General features: G+C 40.6%; 1 long non-coding RNA gene across 1 annotated transcript in view; it reads left to right on the forward strand.

The window, feature by feature from the left end:
* The window catches only part of LOC102447490 (uncharacterized), a 312,954-nt gene that overhangs the window by 198,410 nt on the left and 95,065 nt on the right, over positions 1 to 19,479 (forward strand). Inside the window, exons 2-3 of the long non-coding RNA XR_331701.5 lie at positions 3,616 to 3,703; positions 9,043 to 9,133. This is a non-coding gene — a long non-coding RNA (uncharacterized LOC102447490). The remainder of the gene's footprint in view (positions 1 to 3,615; positions 3,704 to 9,042; positions 9,134 to 19,479) is intronic.

The raw sequence follows: 19,479 nt of genomic DNA on the forward strand, positions 1-19,479 counted from the left end.
CAGCACACCTTGGAGAAGCAAGAGGAAATGTAGTACTTCCGGGGAAAAGAAATAGATACAGCATTCACCCTGTGGTATGTCTAGACTACATCCCTCTGTCGCCAGAGGGATGTGAATTAGACATACTGAAATTGCTAATGAAGAGGGGACTTAAATAGCCCGCGCTTTATTAGACTAAAAATGGCTACCGCTTTTTGCCGACGTGGCAGTTTGATGGCAAAAAGCGGCAGTCTAGATGGGGATCGGTCGACAAGGAAAGCCTTTTCCAACCGATCCATTATGCCTCGCGCGACGAGGTTTACAGGATCGGTCGGAAAAGGCTTTCCTTGTCGACCAATCCCCATCTAGACTGCCGCTTTTTGCCAGCAAATTGCTGCGTCTGCCAAAAGCGTTGGCCATTTTTGTTCTAATGAAGCACGAGATATTTAAATCCCTGCTTCATTAGCAATTTCGGTATGCCTGATTTACATCCCTCTGGTGACAGAGGGATGTAGTCTAGACATACCCCTGGGCTATGTCTACACTGGCAGCTTCTTGCGCAAGAATATCTTGTGCAAGTATTCTTGTGCAAGAAGTCTTGCGCAAGCAAAAGTCCACACTGCCATGTTTGAGCTGTGCTTCTGCTCTAAAGCATCCATGGCAGTGTGGATGCTCTCTTGTGCAAGAACGCTCCAATGGCCATTTTAGCCATAGGGCTTTCTTGCGCAAGAAGCCCCTGCTGAGCATCCACACTGCCCTCTTGCGCAAGAGCCACTGAGCAAGAGGGCTTACACCTGTTAAAAAAGAGCATAGCTCTTGTACAAAAAGCCCTCTCTTACCACACCGTACTGTAAATCTTCTTGTGCAAGAGTGGGTGGGCAGTATAGATGCTCTGCGGATTCTTGCGCAAGAACGGCCGTTCTTGCACAAGAACCCGCCAGTGTAGACATAGCCCTGGTGTATAGATGCAGGGAGGGCATCCCAAAATATCTCTATAGTGATTAGTAGAATAAATACAATACAAAACCACCACTAGTGTATCTCCTTATATTACCACAGATCTTTAATAATGATATAATGACTGAACATAAGAACAGCCATACTGGGTCAGACCAAAGGTCCATCTAGCCCAGTATCCTGTCTGCCAACAGTGGCCAACACCAGATGCCGTAGAGGGAGTGATCACAACATGTAATCCTCACGTGATCCTTCCCCTGTCATTCACCTCCGGAGAAACAGAGGCTAGGGATACCATTCCTACCCATCCTGGCTAATAGCCATTGATGGACCTAACCTCCATGAATCTATCTAGATCTTTTTTGAACCCTGTTAAAGTGCTAGCCTTCACCGCATCCTCTGGCAAGGATTTCCACAGGTTGGCTGTGCGCTGAGTAAAGACAATTTCCGTTTGTTTGTTTTAAACCTGCTGCCTATTAATTTAATTTGGCAACCTCTAATTCTTTTATTGTGGGAATAAGTAAATAGCTTTTCCTTATTCACTTTTTCTACACCAGTCATGATTTTATAGACCTCTATCATATCCCCCTTTAGTCTCCGCTTTTCTAAGCTAAAAGTCCAAGTCTTTTTTAATCTCCCTTCATATGGGACTTGTTCCAAACTCCTAATAATTTTGTTGCCCTTTTCTGAACCTTTTCCAATGCCAGTATATCTTTTATAAGATGAGGTGTCCACATCTGTATGCAGTATTCAAGATGTGCGTGTACCATGGTTTTATATAGTAGCAATAAGATATTTTTTCTGTCTTATTCTCTATCCCTTTTTTAATGACTCCTAACATTCTATTTGCTTTTTTGACTGCTGCTGCACACTGAGTGGATGTTTTCAGAGAACTATCTACAATGCCTCCAAGATCTCTCTCTTGAGTAATTGTAGCCAAATTAGTCTCCATCATATTATATACATAGTTGGGATTATTTTTTCCAATGTACATTACTTTACATTTATCAACATTAAATTTCATTTACCATTTCATTGCCCCAATCACTTAGTTTGGTGAGATCTTTTTGAAACTCTTTACAGTCTGCTTTGGTCTTAACTATCTTGAGCAGTTTGATATCATCTACAAATTTTGCCACCTCACTATTTACCTCTTTAGCTAGATCATTTATAAATAAGTTGAATAGGTTTGGTCCCAGGATAGACTCTTGAGGGACCCCACTAGTTACCTCTCTCCACTCGGAAAACGTACCATTTATTTCTGCCCTTTGTTTCCTGTCTTTTAACCAGGTATCAGTCCACAAAAGGACCTTCCCTCTTATCCCATGACAACTTACTTTACTTAAGAGCCTTTGATGAGGGACCTTGTCAAAGGCTTTCTTGTCAAAGGCATGATTTCCCTTTACAGAAACCATGTTGACTTTCCCCCAACAAACTGTATCCATCCATGTGTCTGACAATTGTATTCTTTACTATAGTTTCAACTAATTTGCCCAGTACTGATGTTAGACTGTAATTGCTAGCAAAATGCAGGACAATGTAGCACTTTAAAGACTAACAAGATGGTTTATTAGATGATGAGCTTTCGTGGGCCAGACCCACTTCCTCAGATCAAATGGTGGAAGAAAGTAGTCACAACCATATATACCAAAGGATACAATTTAAAAAAATGAACACGGCTACATTTCTATCACTGTAATTGCTAGGATCACCTCTAGAGCCCTTTTTCAGTATTGGCATCATGTTAGCTATCTTCCAATCATTAGGTGCGGAAGCCAATTTAAAGGATAGATTACAAACCATAGTTAATAGTTCTACAGTTTCCCATTTGAGTTCTTTTAGAACTCTTGGGTGAATGCCATCTGGTCCTGGTGACTTGTTACTGTTAAGTTTATCGATTTGCTCCAAAACATCCTCTGACAGCTCAATCCGGGACACTTCCTCAGCTTTGTCACCTAAAAAGAATGGCTCAGGTTTGGGAATCTCCCCAATATCCTCAGTCATGAAGACCAAAGCAAATAATTAATTTAGCTTCTCTGCTATGACTTTATTATCTTTGAGTGTTCCTTTAGCATCTCGATCGTCCGAGGGCCCCACACTAGTTGTTTAGCCATCTTCCTGCTTCTGATGTACTTAAAAAACATTTTAATATTACTTATTGACTTTTTGGCTAGCTGTTTTTCAAACTCCTTTTTGGCTTTTCTTATTATATTTTTACACTTAATTTGACAAAGTTTATGGTCCTTTCTATTTTCCTCCCTAGCATTTGACTTCCACTTTTTAAAAGATGTCTTTTTATCTCTCTCTGCTTCTTTTACCTGGTGGCACTTTTTTGGTTCTCTTACTGTGTTTTTTAATTTGGGATATACATTTAAGTTGAGCCTTTGTTATGGTGTCTTTGAAAAGTTTCTATGCAGCTTGCAGAGATTTTACTTTAGTCAAAATCTTTACCTTTTAATTTTTTAAAAATCTTTTAAAATCTTTACCTTTTACTTTACCTTTTAATTTCTGTATCTCAATTTCTGTTCTGTTAATTTTATTATTTTTGTAGCCCCCCTTCCTGAAATTAAATGCCAGTGTTGGGCTGCTGAGATGTTTTCCCGCCACAAGGATGTTAAATTTTATTGTATTATGGTCACTATTTCCACGTGGTCCAGTTATATTTATCTTTTGAACCAGATCCTGCTCTCCACTTAGGACCAAATCAAGAACAGCCTCTCCCCTTGTGGGTTCCAGAACCAGCTACTCCAAGAAGCAGTCATTTAAGGTATCAAGAAATTTTATCTCTTCCTCCTGTCCTGAGGTGATGTGTACCCAGTTAATATGGGGATAGTTGAAATCCTCCGCTATTATTGAGTTTTTTAATTTGATAGCCTTTCTCATCTCCCTTAGCATTTCATTGTCACTATCAGGCTATGTCTAGACTATATCCTTCTGTCAGCAGAGGGATGTAAATGAAGCACTTCGAAAGTACAAATGAAGCTGGGATTTAAATATCCTGCGCTTCATTTGCATAATCACATAATGGCACGCTTTCGAAAAAGAGTTATTTCGAAATTGAAACTGCAGTCTAGATGCGGTTCTTTCGAAAATTGGGCACTTTTTTGAAAGATCCTGTAAGCCTCAAAAAATGAGGTTTACAGGATCTTTTGAAAAAGTGTCCCGTTTTCGAAAGAACCATATCTAGACTGTGGTTTCAATTTCGAAATTGCGCTTTTTTGAAAGAACACCATTACGTTTTTATGCAAATGAAGTGTGGGATATTTAAATCCCAGCTTCATTTGTACTTTCAAAGTGCTTCATTTACATCCCTCTGCCTACAGAAGGATGTTGTCTAGACACAGCCTCACTGTTCAGATCAGGTGGTTAATAATATATCCCTACTGCTATGTTCCTATTATTGGAGCATGGAATTACTATCCATAGAGATTCTATGGAACATTTAGGCTCATTTAAGATTTTTACTTCATTTGATTCTACATTTTCTTTTACGTATAGTGCCTCTCCCCCACCAGCACAACCTGTTCTGTCCTTCTGATATATTTTGTTCCCTGGTATGATTATGTCCCATTGATTGTCCTCATTCTAACAAGTTTCTGTGATGCCTATTATATCAATATCCTCCTTTAAAACTAGGCACTCTAGTTCACTCATTTTACTATTTAGACTTCTAGCATTTGTGTATAAGCACTTTAATAACTTGGCATATCTGTATTCCATTTCCTGATGTGTTAGACTCATTTTTATTTGATTGTGTCTCATCTGATCTGACTCATACTTCCATCCTCTCTTCCTGACTATAACATAGAGTATCTCTATTAATAGAACCTCTCTGTCCAATCCATGTGCTCGTCCACACCTGTCAGCTTTCCCCCAGCCCTTAGTTTAAAAACTGCTCTACAACCTTTTTAATGTTAAGTGCCAGCAGTCTGGTTCCATTCTGGTTTAGGTGGAGCCCATCCTTCCTGTATAGATTAGTAAGGCATTTGATACAGTACCACATGGGGAATTATTGGTTAAATTGGAAAAGATAGGGATTAATATGAAAGTTGAGAGGTAGATAAGCAACTGGTTAAAGGGGAGACTACAGCAGGTCATATTGAAAGGTGAACTGTCAGGTTGGAGGAAGGTTACTAGCGGAGTTCCTCAGGGATCAGTTTTGGGGCCAATTTTATTTAATCTTTTTATTGCTGATCTTGGCACCAAAAGTGGAAGTGTTCTAATAAAATTTGTGGATGACAAAGTTGGGAGCTATTGCCAATTCAGAAAAGGATCGGGATATCATACAGGAAGACCTGGATGATCTTGTAAATTGGGCTGTGTCCAGACTCAGGGGTTTTTTCGGGAAAAGTAGCCTTTTTCCGAAAAAACTTCCCCTGCGTCCAGACTCAAGCCGCGTTCTTTCGAAATTAAATCGAAAGAACGCGGCTTTTCTTTCGATGGCGGTAAACCTCATTTCACGAGGAAGAACGCCTTCTTTCGAAAGTTCCTCTTTCGAAAGAAGGCGTTCTTCAATGTAAATAGGGCTTTTTCGAAAGAGAGCATCCAGACTCACTGGATGCTTTCTTTCGAAAAAGCAAGCCGCTTTTTCGAAAGTTCAACGTGCAGTCTAGACGCTCTCTTTCGAAAGAGGCTCTTTCAAAAGTATCTTTCGAAAGAGCCTCTTTCGAAAGAGGCTTGCAGTCTAGACATAGCCATGGAGTGATAGCAATAGGATGAAATTTAATAGTGAGAAGTGTAAGGTTATGCATTTAGGGATAAATAACAAGAATTCTAGTTATAAGCTGGGGACTCATCAGTTGGAAGTAACGGAGGAGGAGAAGGACCTCGGAGTCCTGGTTGATTATAGAATGACTATGAGCTGCCATTGTGACATGGCCATGAAAAAGGCTAATACGATCTTGGGATGTATTAGGCGAGGTATTTCCAGTAGGGATAAGGAGGTGTGAGTGCCATTATACAAGGCATTGGTGAGACCCCATTTGGAATACTGTGTGCAGTTCTGGTCTCCCATGTATAAGAAGGATGAATTCAAACTGGAACAGGTACAAAGAAGGGCCACTAGGATGATCCGAGGAATGGAAAACCTGTCTTATGAAAGGAGACTCAAGGAGCTTGGCTTGTTTACTTTAACCAAAAGAAGGCTGAGGGGGGACATGATTGCACTTTTTAAATATATTAGAGGGATAAATACCAGGGCGGGAGAGGAATTATTTAAGTTTAATACCAATGTGGACACAAGAACAAATGGATATAAGCTGGCTAGTAGGAAGTTTAGACTTGAGATTAGACGAAGGTTTCTAACCATTAGAGGAGTGAGGTTCTGGAACGGCCTTCCAAGGGAAGTAGTGGGGGCAAAAGATCTATCTGGTTTCAAGATTAAACTAGATGGGTTTATGAAGGGGATGGTTTGATGAGATAACATGATCTTGGTAGCTAATTGACCATTCATTATCAGTGGGAAATAGGTCAATGGAGGGATGATAGGAGTTACTATAGAGAACTTTCTGGGTGTCTGGCTGATGAGTCTTGCCCACATGCTCAGGGTTTAGCTGATCGCCATATTTGGGGTCGGGAAGGAATTTTTCTCCAGGGTAGATTGGCAGAGGCCCTGGAGGTTTTTCGCCTTCTTCTGTAGCATGGGGTACAGATCACAGCTGGAGGATTCTCTGCATCTTGAGGTCTTCAAAGTATTTGAAGGCTTCAATATCTGAGATATAGGTGAGAGGATTATTCTAGGAGGGGTGGGTGAGATTTTGTGGCCTGCACTGTGCAGGGGGTCAGACTAGATGATCATAATGGTCCCTTCTGACCTTAAAGTCTATGAGTCTATGAGATTCCCCATATCCAAAAAGTTTCCCCAGTTCCTAATAAATCTAAACCCCTCCTCTCTAAACCATCATCTCATCCATGCATTGAGACTCTGAAACTCTGCCTGCCTGCCTGGCCCAGTGCGTGGAACTGGAAGCATTTCAGAGAATGCTACCATAGAGGTCCTAGATTTTAATCTCTTTCCTACCATCCTAAATTTTGCCTGCAGAACCTCTTTCCTGTCCTTCCCTATGTCATTGGTACCTATATGTATCACGACCACCGGCTCCTCCCCAGCACTGCACATAAGTCTATCTAGATGTCTCGAGAGATCCGCAACCTTCACACCAGGCAGCCAAGTCACCATACGATTCTCCTGGTCATCACAAACCCAGCTAGGTTTCTAATGATCAAATCCTCTATTACTAATACCTGCCTTTTCCTAACAACTGGAGTTCTCTCCCCTGGAGATGTGTCCTCAGTGCAAGAAGATACCATAACAGCCTCTGGAAATAGGGTCCCAACTATGGGATCATTTCCCTCTGCTCCAGTTGAATATTTTCCTTCCCTGAGCCTTTCATCCTCCTTAACAGCACAGGGTCTGTCTGACCAGAGGTGGGACAGTTCTACAGTGTCCCGGAAAGCCTCATCTATGTACCTCTCTGCCTCCCTTTGCTCCTTCAATTCAGCTACCCTAGTCTCCAAAGCCCGTATGCGATCTCTGAGGGCCAGGAGCTCCTTGCACCAAATGCACACATACGCCACCCACCCACAGAGCAGGTAATACATGCTACTTTGAATGTAATAAACAGGATAGCCCCCCACTCCCTGACTGGGCTTCTGCCTACATTCTCTCCTACAGCTACTTAGGTTATTGATAGGGTTTTTATTTAAATCACAAAGTTTTGTTTTTAGTTTAGTTTAAAAGTTTTAAAGAATAGCAGTCGTATCTCACCCCCTTCCAACTCCCTCTTGAAACTCCCTGCTCGCTGCCCCTGCTCGCAAAGCTCTCTGGTTGCTTACTCACGGGGTTTATAAAGCCCTGGCCCTCCTGATAGCCCCCTTCCCTGGCTAAAGGCTCAACTAATGAGTGGAGGGTTCTAGATTTCAGCTCCTCATTTAGAAACTCACAGCTTCCAACTGCTGGCCACAGCACAGGGTCCTTCAAACAAACAGCTCAGCACTTGAATCAGCAAACAAACAGACAGACAGACAGACACAAGCTCAGCACACAGTTTCTTTCAGGCAACTAGCAAGTTACCCCCAAACACAAACACTACAGACAGCTACTTACTTCAAGGTTCCTTATTTGCTCCTCCTTCACTTGGAGAACTCCTTCTCAAAACTCGCTCTTAGCTGCCTCTGTTCTCAAAGCTGCCTCTGTTCTCAAATATTACATATTCAGTATGTTTTATATATGAGAAATCTTCTTCTCTTGTGTCCTGAAAGATATTTAGTGCCAAAAATATTTGGGAGAGTAGTTTGTGAACTTTGCATTACTGCACATCACAAAGCAGTCAAGAGAAAGTTTAAAAAAAACCATTTTATTAAATGACTATTAAAATCCTGTTCATTTGAATATATCCAGACCTACTTTCACACTCTCATGTGGAAGTGTGTGAACTTGTATTGCCTAATTTCAAATCCATTTTAACTTAGTGGTTTTGAAATTTAACTTAAATGTTCATTTCACTCAGCAGGGATCGAAAAGAAGGAGCAGACTGAGGGCAGAGAGAAAATATCCAATGCAAAATAGCATTAAAAAAGAAGCAGAGGAAAAAAAATTAACAAAGTCAGGGCTGAATCCACAACTTATGGAACCCCAGGCACAGCATCACACACTCCCTCCTGCCTACAGCTGACCTTCTTGTTGCACACAGTTTTAGAGAGGTATTGGAACCCCTAAAGTACCGCTGTCCCTAAGCACATGCCTACTGTGCCAAATTGGAAATCTTGCCCTGGGTGCAGTGTGTAATACGTATATACCCAATGCAGAATAACTATTTCTTTCTCAATACCCATTACATTCTGTAGCACAGAGGTTTCCCTTTAGCTAGAAAATCATGTTTGTTTGTTTATCTTTTAATTGAATCACCCATGGAAGGAAAAAAATAGGGGATTAATTTACAGAAGAAAATGGATCACATGGCTGAATCAGTTACTTGAACCCAAAGATTAACTTGAGAGGGTCACAGAACTTTGAGCTCCATGAAGAGCATCTGCTCTAGTACATAATGTAACTGCAGTGGATAGAGTGTTCACTATATAATGTATGCTGATAATTTGTGTTTCTAGCTAACATCTTCATCCTGCACCCTGCAACATCTTCTGAGTTGTGAAGAGTCATCACTTCTTAGTCTGAACTAATGGCCCTGCATTATACATGGTAGGTACAGGGGGTTAAAGTTAATTCTAATCTTGTAAAATTGTTGATTTTAGGGAGCATTCAGTATCCTGCCATTTGAGAGTCTTTGGTAGGAAGGGATATTAGTATAATGAGCGTTATCTGCAACATCAGTGTTAAGAGCTTGGGGTATAAACAAAAGGCATACTTAATCCTGCTCCAGTAATCAGCATTCTTAGCAGATAGATGACTTGTATGTATATGGCTTTCCAACAGTTTATTCCAAAAGTAAAACATTTAACGTTGCAACAGGACACGTGAGTGATATGAAGTGATCCACTTTGCTCCCTTATTTTCGGCTAGCTAAATCTGTCTAGCTCCTCAGTTCAATCAAGTCCACTTAGAGGTCAAGTTTATTTACCTTGCCAGACAAACTAGTTCAATATCTTCCGTCGCTATCACAGATTGAAGATCAAATCTTTTATTAGCTTTACCCAAACTAAGAGAGACATTATTCCTTGTGATGAGTCGTTGGTGGGAAACAATACATCTCATTATAATATCCCATGATTTAGCTCCATCTCTCTCTACAGGTATTATGAATGCTGAGAAATTTGCTTATTCTTTTTGGTATTTTGATTCTTAAGAAATGTTAACACTTTTTTCTGACAGCCATAAAGCCAAATTCCATCTTCATGTAATTGAGGATAGAACTGGGTCCCAAATGAACTTCACACCTAATCTGCATATTCAGTATATTCAGCCAGTATGTCATCTTCATGGCATGCTCTAGCACAGATTGCTGGCAAAGTTTTAGTTACTTTCCACTAGAATTGGTTGGGAACTTTTCATCGAAATATTTTCCTGTCAGAAAAAGCCAAAATGGAAACGCTTTTGCAGAAGCATATTTGTTTTGGTGAAATTTTGGTGAGGAACTTCTGGTCAGAGTGAAAGACCAACCTTAGGATAGCCAGTGGCCCAATGGCTGTGGTGCATTACTTAGGCCTTACCCTCGAGTAAAGGGCATGCTTAGAGAGTGACTTTACCCTCGAGTACAGGGCAATCTTAGAGACCAACCTATTGCCCAATGGTTGGTGCACTCCCATGAGATGTGGGAGACCCAGGATCAAGGTTTCTGCTCTGCCTCAGTGTCACTCTGGCTTAATAACTAATTATTATATATATATGAAAGGAAATGGTTTTGACAGGAGGTGGACACTTGCCTAGGATACAGGAGATCCAGTTTCAGCTCCTTACATTGAATCAGGCAGAGCAGTGACTTGGAAAAGGGATTCCTATAGCCTATGGGGTTAATCTTGTCCCAAGGTGTAGTTTTGTCATTGTATAGTAATGACAAAATAGAATTCTTGTTTTCTGACCAGTCATCCTTCCCATCAGTCTGCTTGCACGAAATGGGCATATACCTGTCAGATCCTGCCCTCTGGGGATTCCCTTTGTGACTGAATAATTCCTTGGTAGTATAGGGTTGCAAAAACACCCTTCTTGGCTTACGGTAGAAAGTGCATGGCTGGGATATTTGTTGCATCCAGCTGATCTCCAGCTATCATTCTAGCCCATGGGGTTGGGGTGGCGCCATGAACAGCTGTTGTGTTTTGTGCTGAGGACTGAGTGGGTGCCAAGCAGCCACAGGGAGTGGAAAGTGACTTAGTCATATTTCTCTCCTCCTTTGCGCTACATCAAGCACAGCTCAGCCAGACCAGACAATCTGGTCCTCTAATTTTATTTTATTAAAGGTTTTAATTAAATTTAATTTTAGAGGTTTTACCAAGCCTCAGCTTTCTTAATTAGCCTCGGCTTTCCAAGGCTGATATAATTTGGGATCCCAGATTCAACCATTGCTGAAATCCACAGCCATTCTTTATTGTGATTTCTGTAATTCCCTCTATGGCCTCCTCAGGTCTTTGCTCCGCAGTTGCACAGATTCTGAGCTCCTTGATCCAATAGCTGCATTGGCCTGCTTTTCTGTTCTTGGTGCTCTTCTAATTCCCCCAGAAGCAGTGAAAGCACTGGCAATACAGGGATTACAATTTAGACATAAGGGAATGAGCAGAGGGCATGTGAGTGTGGCTCCAAATACAGTCACTTTAACTCCTTTAATATCAAGGAGCTTCTCTCTGTGTTTGTTTCTTTCTAGTATAGTGGGTTTTTTGGGAGGCGGGGGGAGAAATTAGGAGATTTTGAGTTATGTAAAGTCTGGTAACAGCAATTCTCACTTTATACACACAAACCGTCTTTATCCCACTCCACACTGCTTTTAATTCTCCTTATTTCTCCATGCAATTATGGCCCCTGATGGCAAAAGAGTTTGGTTTGCAGCATCCACTGTCTAGAATGGCCATCATATTCTGTTGCTATTGCAGGAGTCATGAGATGGTGGTGTTACACATGGTCTGAAACGCTCTTTTACTAAGTATGTTAGTCTTTGAAGCAATGCATGAGAATAGTTTTAGTGATGTAATTTTTTCTTGGGGGCACTGTGGGAGTAAGAGAGGCAGTTTTCTCTATGCCTTAATCTCTCTAACCAGTACAGTGTGGTGGCAGAGTTGATCCCTAGAAACTGGGCACTGGGTTTGCATGAGATCCCTGCATGCTGTTGTGACCATTTATGTTAGAGGACTAGTGCATCTCATACAAATTGCAGTAAGAATGCACCAAGGTGACTGATTCAATGCTTACCAGTCCCCATCTAATTTGCTGCTTTGCAGCGGAGTGAAAACACACCTCACCTTATCAACTCTTTTATTCTATTTTCAAACTGAATCTCAAATTTAATACTTCCACCCTTGACTTTATCCTTTACTTTATTTCTAACTTTACTGTTGGTTTTTCTCTGTTATTATTTAACTCTGTAGAAAATTGTGGAATGCAGGATGAAATGTATTTATATTATATTACAGTTTCTTAGCTCTGACAATAGCAGGGTAGCCACAATTTTCACTTTTTTTTATGACTCAGAGCTCCTGTGATGTTTCATGATTAAAGTAAAAAAAGCTGACACAAGAGTACACTCTAATTATTTTTGTTATTTTAAAATTCAAACTGACGTTGCCTGAACAACTTTGCTTAGGTAAGTACTAGCCCAGTATCCTGTCTTCAGACAGTGGCCAATGATAGGTGCCCCCAGGGTGAGTGAACAAAAACAGGCAATCATCGAGTGATCCCCTCCCCTGGCACACATTCCCAGTTTCTGACAAACAGAGGCTAGGGACACCATTCCTACCCATCCTTACTAATAGCCATTTATGGACATATCATCCATGAATTTATCTAGCTCTTTTTTGAACCCTGTTAAAGTCCAGGCCTTCGCAACATCCTCAGGGAAGAAGTTCTACAGATTGACTGTATGTTGCATGTAGTAGTACTTATTTTTGTTTGTTTTAAACCTGCTACCTATTAATTTCATTTGGTGACCCTTAGTTCTTATGGATGGGAACAAGTAAACAACTTTTACTTATTCACTTTCTCTACACCATTCATGATTTTATAGACCTCTATCATATGCCCCCTTGCCCGTGCCAAATGTTCAATATCACAAGTCAGTTACCCCAAGATCTTTTAAGAACAAATCTTTTTAGGCTTTTTCTTTGCCTTCTGATTTTTTTTGAGCCTCTAAAATTTCCTTCAGATAACATTTTCTAGCTTTCTGCCATAACTATGAAAGTTAGAACCCCCTTTTAAATTATTTTTTAAAAATCCCCATACAATCATTTGACTCCAGGTGCTGGAGCTTTAAGCAAAACAGAAAATATCATAAGACTTGTGGTAAACTCATAAGAGACAGCTACACTGTAAAATGAATATATTTTTAGCTTATTATAATGCAATTTGCCAGCTGTTAAAAAGGAGGAGAGCTAACCCTAGTTAGCCAGCCAGCGCTCCATAGACCACCAGTGGTCCATAGCCCACAGTTGTAGAACTGATAATCCAAAATTAAAAGAGAGAGAGGGAAGAGCCTATAAAGCCTATATCCAGAGGAAGATTATACATGCTCAGTCATAGTATTTCCACCAGTCAAAATACGTTTTACTGGGTTTTTAATAAACATTTTACACTATAGTTCCTAAAAATGTGTGACTATAAATGATCTGCTTCAGCAGAGCTATTTGGGAAGTTTCTGTGGTACATGATCACATTATACTTTAACCATGTCTACCAATCATTTATCTTATTCACTCTTATTTTGATCTTGCTAACATTTTCCCATCAATAATAAACTTAAGAACCTATAGAAGTGTTCATTGTGCAGTCTCTTGATACTCCAGAAAAGCATTCTTTTAAAATATTATTCTTTTAGTGACTGAAAAAATTCTAATAAGATTCCATTTATATGAACCTCATATTTAAAGGATAGAATTTTTATGGAATGGACTGAAGTTATTAACCACACAGCTATGTTGTGACTGAGGGATATGTGACATTATGAGGGATGAATTGGAGTTGCCATTTAGGTTTATAGGTATTTGAGATGTTTTCCATTGCTTCTTTTGTATTGTCTTTCTACCTTGTTTCTTTGAATTACTTTTTTTAAATAAGTGTTGTTATTGTTACTTCATGATTTTGAATCATGAGATTTTTTTTTTAAAAAGTATGGGAAAAATGCAATTCAAGCTCCAGTTGCTAGACCCATTTTACATGCCTCTTCACTGATAATAAAGTAGTATAGGTTTACTTACTATTGTAGGAGACAAGAGCTAGGCTTGTGGGAAATGGGGGAGTCTCAGCTTTGTTACTGACATCTTGTGTAACCTGGGCCAAAACTCTTCTGGTAAAATCCTGGCTCCACTGAAGTCAATGAGAATTTCACCACTGATTTCATTGGGGCCAGGATATCCTGTTTTATGCCTCAGTGTTCAGCAGAAAGGTGGATAATATTCTCTCTCTCTCTCTCTCTCTCTCTCTCTCTCTCTCTCTCTCTCTCTCTCTGATCCTGTGAAGTTAAATTAATTAGTAATGTATTTTAGGATCCTCAGAGGTGCAATAGAAACTGAAAGTACTATTTATTTATTTATTTATATATTATGTAATTGGAAGCTAGCAAGGCATAACAGCAATGATAAAAGAAATCCATATTGCATTGTCATTTCTGCACAATTGCAAACCCTTTCTTCTACTTCTACTCAAGAGTGTTGTAATCGATGAAAAACACAGGCTAATCATAATGCTATCAAGCTAATTTACTCGCTGCTGTGTCACCACACGAGTTCATAACTGTCATTTTTTCTGTTATGTGTTCACAAATATTTTGTTATAACCCCTTTTATTGCAAAACAAACTTCACATACTGTGTTTATGGAAATAAACTTCCCCTGCTCTGTGAGGAACATAGACTTAAGAGTAAAAGGGACATCCTGGATCATCGAGTGCAGTCCCTTGTTATCATAGGCAACCTCATCACTCATAATGATTGTTCCTATATTTATCAAACACCATCTTAAAACTAGTTAGGTTGTTTGTCCCCACTACGGCTGTCAAATGCTTCACTGCAGTCTAGAAAGATTAGAAATGCCTCATGTCCTTTTTGAACGGTCGCCTCTGAGGTGGAAAGCAGCAGTTTTACAGTATAGAAAGAAATTACCTTGATTCAGAGGAGAGTCATTTTTTGCACACTGATTTACTTTCCTTTATTTGTAGTTTTAAAAAGCAGACATTCAAGTAGCAGGGAAGCATCAAGATACAATGGTTTGGAACTGAAGCAGCAATTAGAAGGTTTGAGTTCTAGTCCTGGTTCTGTTAGTGGTTTGCTTTGCTACACTGGTTAAATAATTTAATTGCTCTGTACTTCAGTTCTCCATTTGAAAAATGGAGATAATGTTATTTATCTTATTTTGTTATCGTCAATATTCAGAAATCCACTATTCTTTTTATTCTTCATTTCCAGGCATCTTGGTCTGAGAGCTCTTGTCCTTCAGAGGTCACTTAAGCAGTCTCATCTACCTTCTGCTAAATATGTTACTCAAACTTTGACTTCTGACTCCAGCCTCATTCACTTATGGAGTTACAGTTAGGGCCTGACTTTTAAATATTTTTTTCCATATGTAAAGTTCATATTAAGTTCCAAACAAATTTTGGTTGTATAAATAACATAGAACTGGACATCACTCTATAGCAGTGGTTCTCAAACTTTTTGGCCCATGGTCCACCCTGCTCAATGCAGAAATTTTTGCAGGCCACCAGCCAACCATCCAAAATGACATAATGAGTGCAGGAGGGGTTGGGAAAATGGGATCCTCCTGAGAGGTAGGGTGCAGAAGTGGGCTGAGGGTGAGGTTCTGTGTGGCAGGTAGGGGGTAGGAATGGGCTAAAGAATCTAGGTGGGATATGGGTGCAGGAATAGGCTGAGAGTGGGGAAGTTTGGATGGGCAGTTGGGTGCAAGAGCGGGATCTGGCCAAGCGGTTGGTTACAGAAGTGGGCTGTGGGTGAGGAGTGAGGAGAGGGTGCAGGAGCAGGTTGGAGGTCGGGGACAAGCTCAGTGGAAGGGGATGCATGAGTGTATGGGGATGCAGAGCCTGGGCATGAGGAGGATGGGGGGGGACTAACTTGGAACTGTGCCTCCTGCTGCTTCCTGGCATCACCACCTGCTGCTTCCATTGGCCAATGGGAACAGCGAAGAAAGCTTCCAGATGAGTGGTTTCCTAGACTGCTGTTGAGCCACTTCCTTCCCGCACAAGCTGGATCTGGCCTGCAAAGCTCACTTCCTTCCCTCCCCCCTCCTCCCGCAGAAGGGGGCCACAGCTGGAGCACCAGATACAAGGGGAGGGGGCGAGCCCTGAGCACACAGCCCACCTGTCAGATGGTCATGAATCACTGCTCTATAGCATGAAGCTATTCAGCCACAAGGATAGTTTGTGAGAATGTACAGCTTCTGTTTTCTGCTTATCACAGTGTCAATGTAGGAAAATGGTAGGGAAAATGTATGCCATTTCCTCCCATAAGAAGATCACCACTTCATAGATTTTATTTCACTTCTCAAACCAACCTATGTGCTTTGTAATATTTTCTAATATTTCACTGCTTCCCTACAGGCTGTGGTACTGATGTAAAACATGATCCACTAAGGTGGTATCACAGATAAAAGATTGAGTCAGCTGAATAGATGCTTTGCAAGCATCTAATTTTTCCACAGTTATTAGGCTATGTCTAGACTACATGGCTCCATCGACGGATCCATGTAAAATAGTTTATTCGGCATAGGCAAAGAAGCAGGCATTTAAATAATCCCCATTTCATTAAAATAAACATGGCTGCCGCACTGTGCCGATGATCAGCTGATCCAACACAGCGGGGCAGTCTAGATGAGCCGCGGTCGACAAGGAAAGCCTTTGCCGACTGCTCCGGTATGCCTCGTGAAATGAGGTTTACCAGAGCAGTTGACAAAGGCTTTCCTTGTCGACCGCGTTACGTCTAGACTGCCCCACGGTGCCAGATCAGCTGATTGTCGGCACAGTGTGGCAGCCATGTTTATTTAATGAATCAGGGATTATTTAAATCCCGCTTCTTTGCCTATGCCAAATAAATTATTTTACATGGCTCCGTCGACGGAGCCATGTAGTCTTGACATAGCCTTAATGTGCATATTTGCTTTGAGATTTTAAAAAAATATTACTGTCTCACAAGTCCCAGTCCAACTCCAATTCAATTTAGTGCAAAAACTTCTGGATCTAAATGCATGAGCCTCTATTGCCAGAGCTAAAGGACCTAGAGTACAAGTTGCGGGGAGGGTAATAGCCTAATTTGACCAATGTCTATTGGTGAGACAAGCTTTCAAGTGACACAGAGCTCTTCTTCAGGTCTGGAAACTTACTCAAAGTGTCACAGCTAAATACGCTATCAGACAGATAGTGCAGCATAAGTAATTCACATATATTCTAAGTAACCATTCAAGGTGAAGTAGCCATTAACACCTTGGTAATCATAGGACATAAAGAGGGATTAGTAGCTTACAGATTGTTATAATTAATCATAAATCCAGTGTCTTTATTAAGACTATAATTTTTAGTGTCTAGTAAAGTAATGAATTTAAGCTCCCAGACTGATCTTTTGAAAGCGTTCTGCAAGTTTCCTTTGAGGATGATGACTGATTATCAGATGTAGAGTGATTGCTCTGTGAAAAGTGTTCACCCATAGATGATAGGGTATTTTGTCTTTCATCATATTTCAGTGAGAGCTCATTGGAGAGTGTGGTGATTGTCTCATGTCTCTCATATAGCTTTTACTAGGGTACTTCGTGCACTCGATACATGCTGTTGTAGGCACATGCAGGACCCTGGATCTACAATGGGCAGTATTGATCATTGTAGCAGTAGAGAATTGGCAGTGAGTTTTGCATCTGTTATTGTGAGAGGATGTGGTGCTTCTTAAATTGATGTGTCCTGATTTGTGGGGAGCGTGCCTCTGATGATGAACTTGGAGAGGTAGGGGGCTGGTTTGAAGGCAGGAATAGGGGTTCATGAGAGACATCTTTCAAGATGGGGCCCTCACTGAGCATGGATTGTAGTTGCTTGATACGTTGTGTGGGTCCCAACGTGAAATGTAGGTGACATCTAGGGGAGTGTGATCAAATGGAGTTTTATTTCTGTATTGATGGAGGTTTTCTTGGGATGTTTGGGTAACCTGATCAATGATGTAATCTACTTCTCTGGTGGAGAGTCCTTGTCTGGTGAAGGTGATTTTGAGTGTGTTAAGCATTGGAGCATATTCTGTGGTAGCTGAGTGACTTGCCTTATATAACAGGTCTCTTGGTGTACTTGCAGTGGTTACTGCATCTATGCAGGTAGATGTGGTGGTCCATGGGTTTTTTTTGTATATAGTTGTCTATTCTATTTTTTAAGTTGGGCATTTTGTCCAGGAAAGTGATGCTGGGAATGAGGATGTTCCAGAAAGTGTTTAATGGATGAGTAGGGCTTGCTGAAATTGTGGTGGAAATCTATGAGGGAATATAGGTTGTCTGTTCAGATGATGAAAATATCATTGATGTATATCTCTGGTTTTCATGGTGCATTTGTCCAGAAGTTATAACTTTGCTAAATACTAAACGTCATGACCTTAATAAAGACACTGGATTTATGTCTTACTACAACAATCTGTAATCAACTACCTCTTCTTTATGGCCTATGACTAGGGGAGTGTTAGTGGGTCACTTCATCTTGAATGGTCCTTTGGAATATATGCTAATGACTTATGCTAAGATATCTGTCCAATCCTGTACTTAGCTATGATATTCTTAGTACCTTTCTGAGATCTGAAGAGCTCTATTTAGTTTGAAAGCTTGTCTCTTTCACCAACAGAAATTGGTCCACTGAAAGATATTACTTCACAGTTCGCTGACTGCTGATATTTTGGCATAATTGTTTGTTGATCATAAGTGAATTTCTGCATTAAGACCCCAACCCAACTTGGGTTTGCATTTATGAGAGCTATGCCTTCCATCTCACACAGCTACTAAACGGCTGCAGGTCTTCTGCCACCTTTAAAGGTGGGTGTGAATTTTGTAAGGGCAATACATCCTTTCCCCCCAACATGCTGCCCAGTGCAGATAAACTGGTGCAAAGGGCAATGTAATCTGGTCCACAGAGCAATAGCAGATTACTTTCCTCCTTCAGTGACGGAAGAACCAGGATATGAATTGTGACTCTGAATTCTGAAGTTTGCTATTCTCTGCCCCTTACTCAAGGCAGATTGTTAATTGAAAATCTAGCCCTAAATTATTAGAAGTCCAATTTAAAATGTAGTCTTTAAAATAGGAAGTGAATTTAAAATGGCCAGAGGGCCACATTATAAAGCACTGCTAAAAAGCAGCAGGGAAAAAAGGGAAGTTCTTAAAATTATTATCTTTTACTCTTCCCATTTCAACTTTCATCTTTTACTTTCTTTTTCTCCTTCTCTCTACATTCCCATCACTTTCTCTCTTTTCTGTCTCTGGCTGGAATCTCCTCTCCCATAGTAAACTTTAACTAAAAAACAGATTGGACATGTCTCAGCTGAGTACTACTGGGTTGCTATGTCTCAGGGGTTGCACAGGGAAGCTGTAGCTTCCCCTTTCTACCCTGCTATGGCACTCAGCAGTGCCTAAGCAGTAGTTAAGCATGCTTTATAGTTAAAGTGTACTGTGAGATGTGGAAGGAAAGGGTGCCCTATGAATGGATGCTTGTAGCAAATGCATACATTTCCAGCTGTGAAATTCAGATTAAAGGCACTAATGTTTATGACCTGAACATCTTGGCATTTATTCTTTAAAATGTTCAGTATTGTTTAGGAAAAAAAATCTCACTACTGCGTACAAGCAAGTCCCACTGAAGGTAATAGTGCCTTGCATTCATTTACAGGAGAATCAAGATGGTGAATTTGATGAATTCTGGTGTACCTGAAA

This window comes from Pelodiscus sinensis, chromosome 3 (genome assembly GCF_052426305.1).
Source record: "Pelodiscus sinensis isolate ZL-2025 chromosome 3, ASM5242630v1, whole genome shotgun sequence".
NCBI classification, from domain to species: domain Eukaryota; kingdom Metazoa; phylum Chordata; order Testudines; family Trionychidae; genus Pelodiscus; species Pelodiscus sinensis.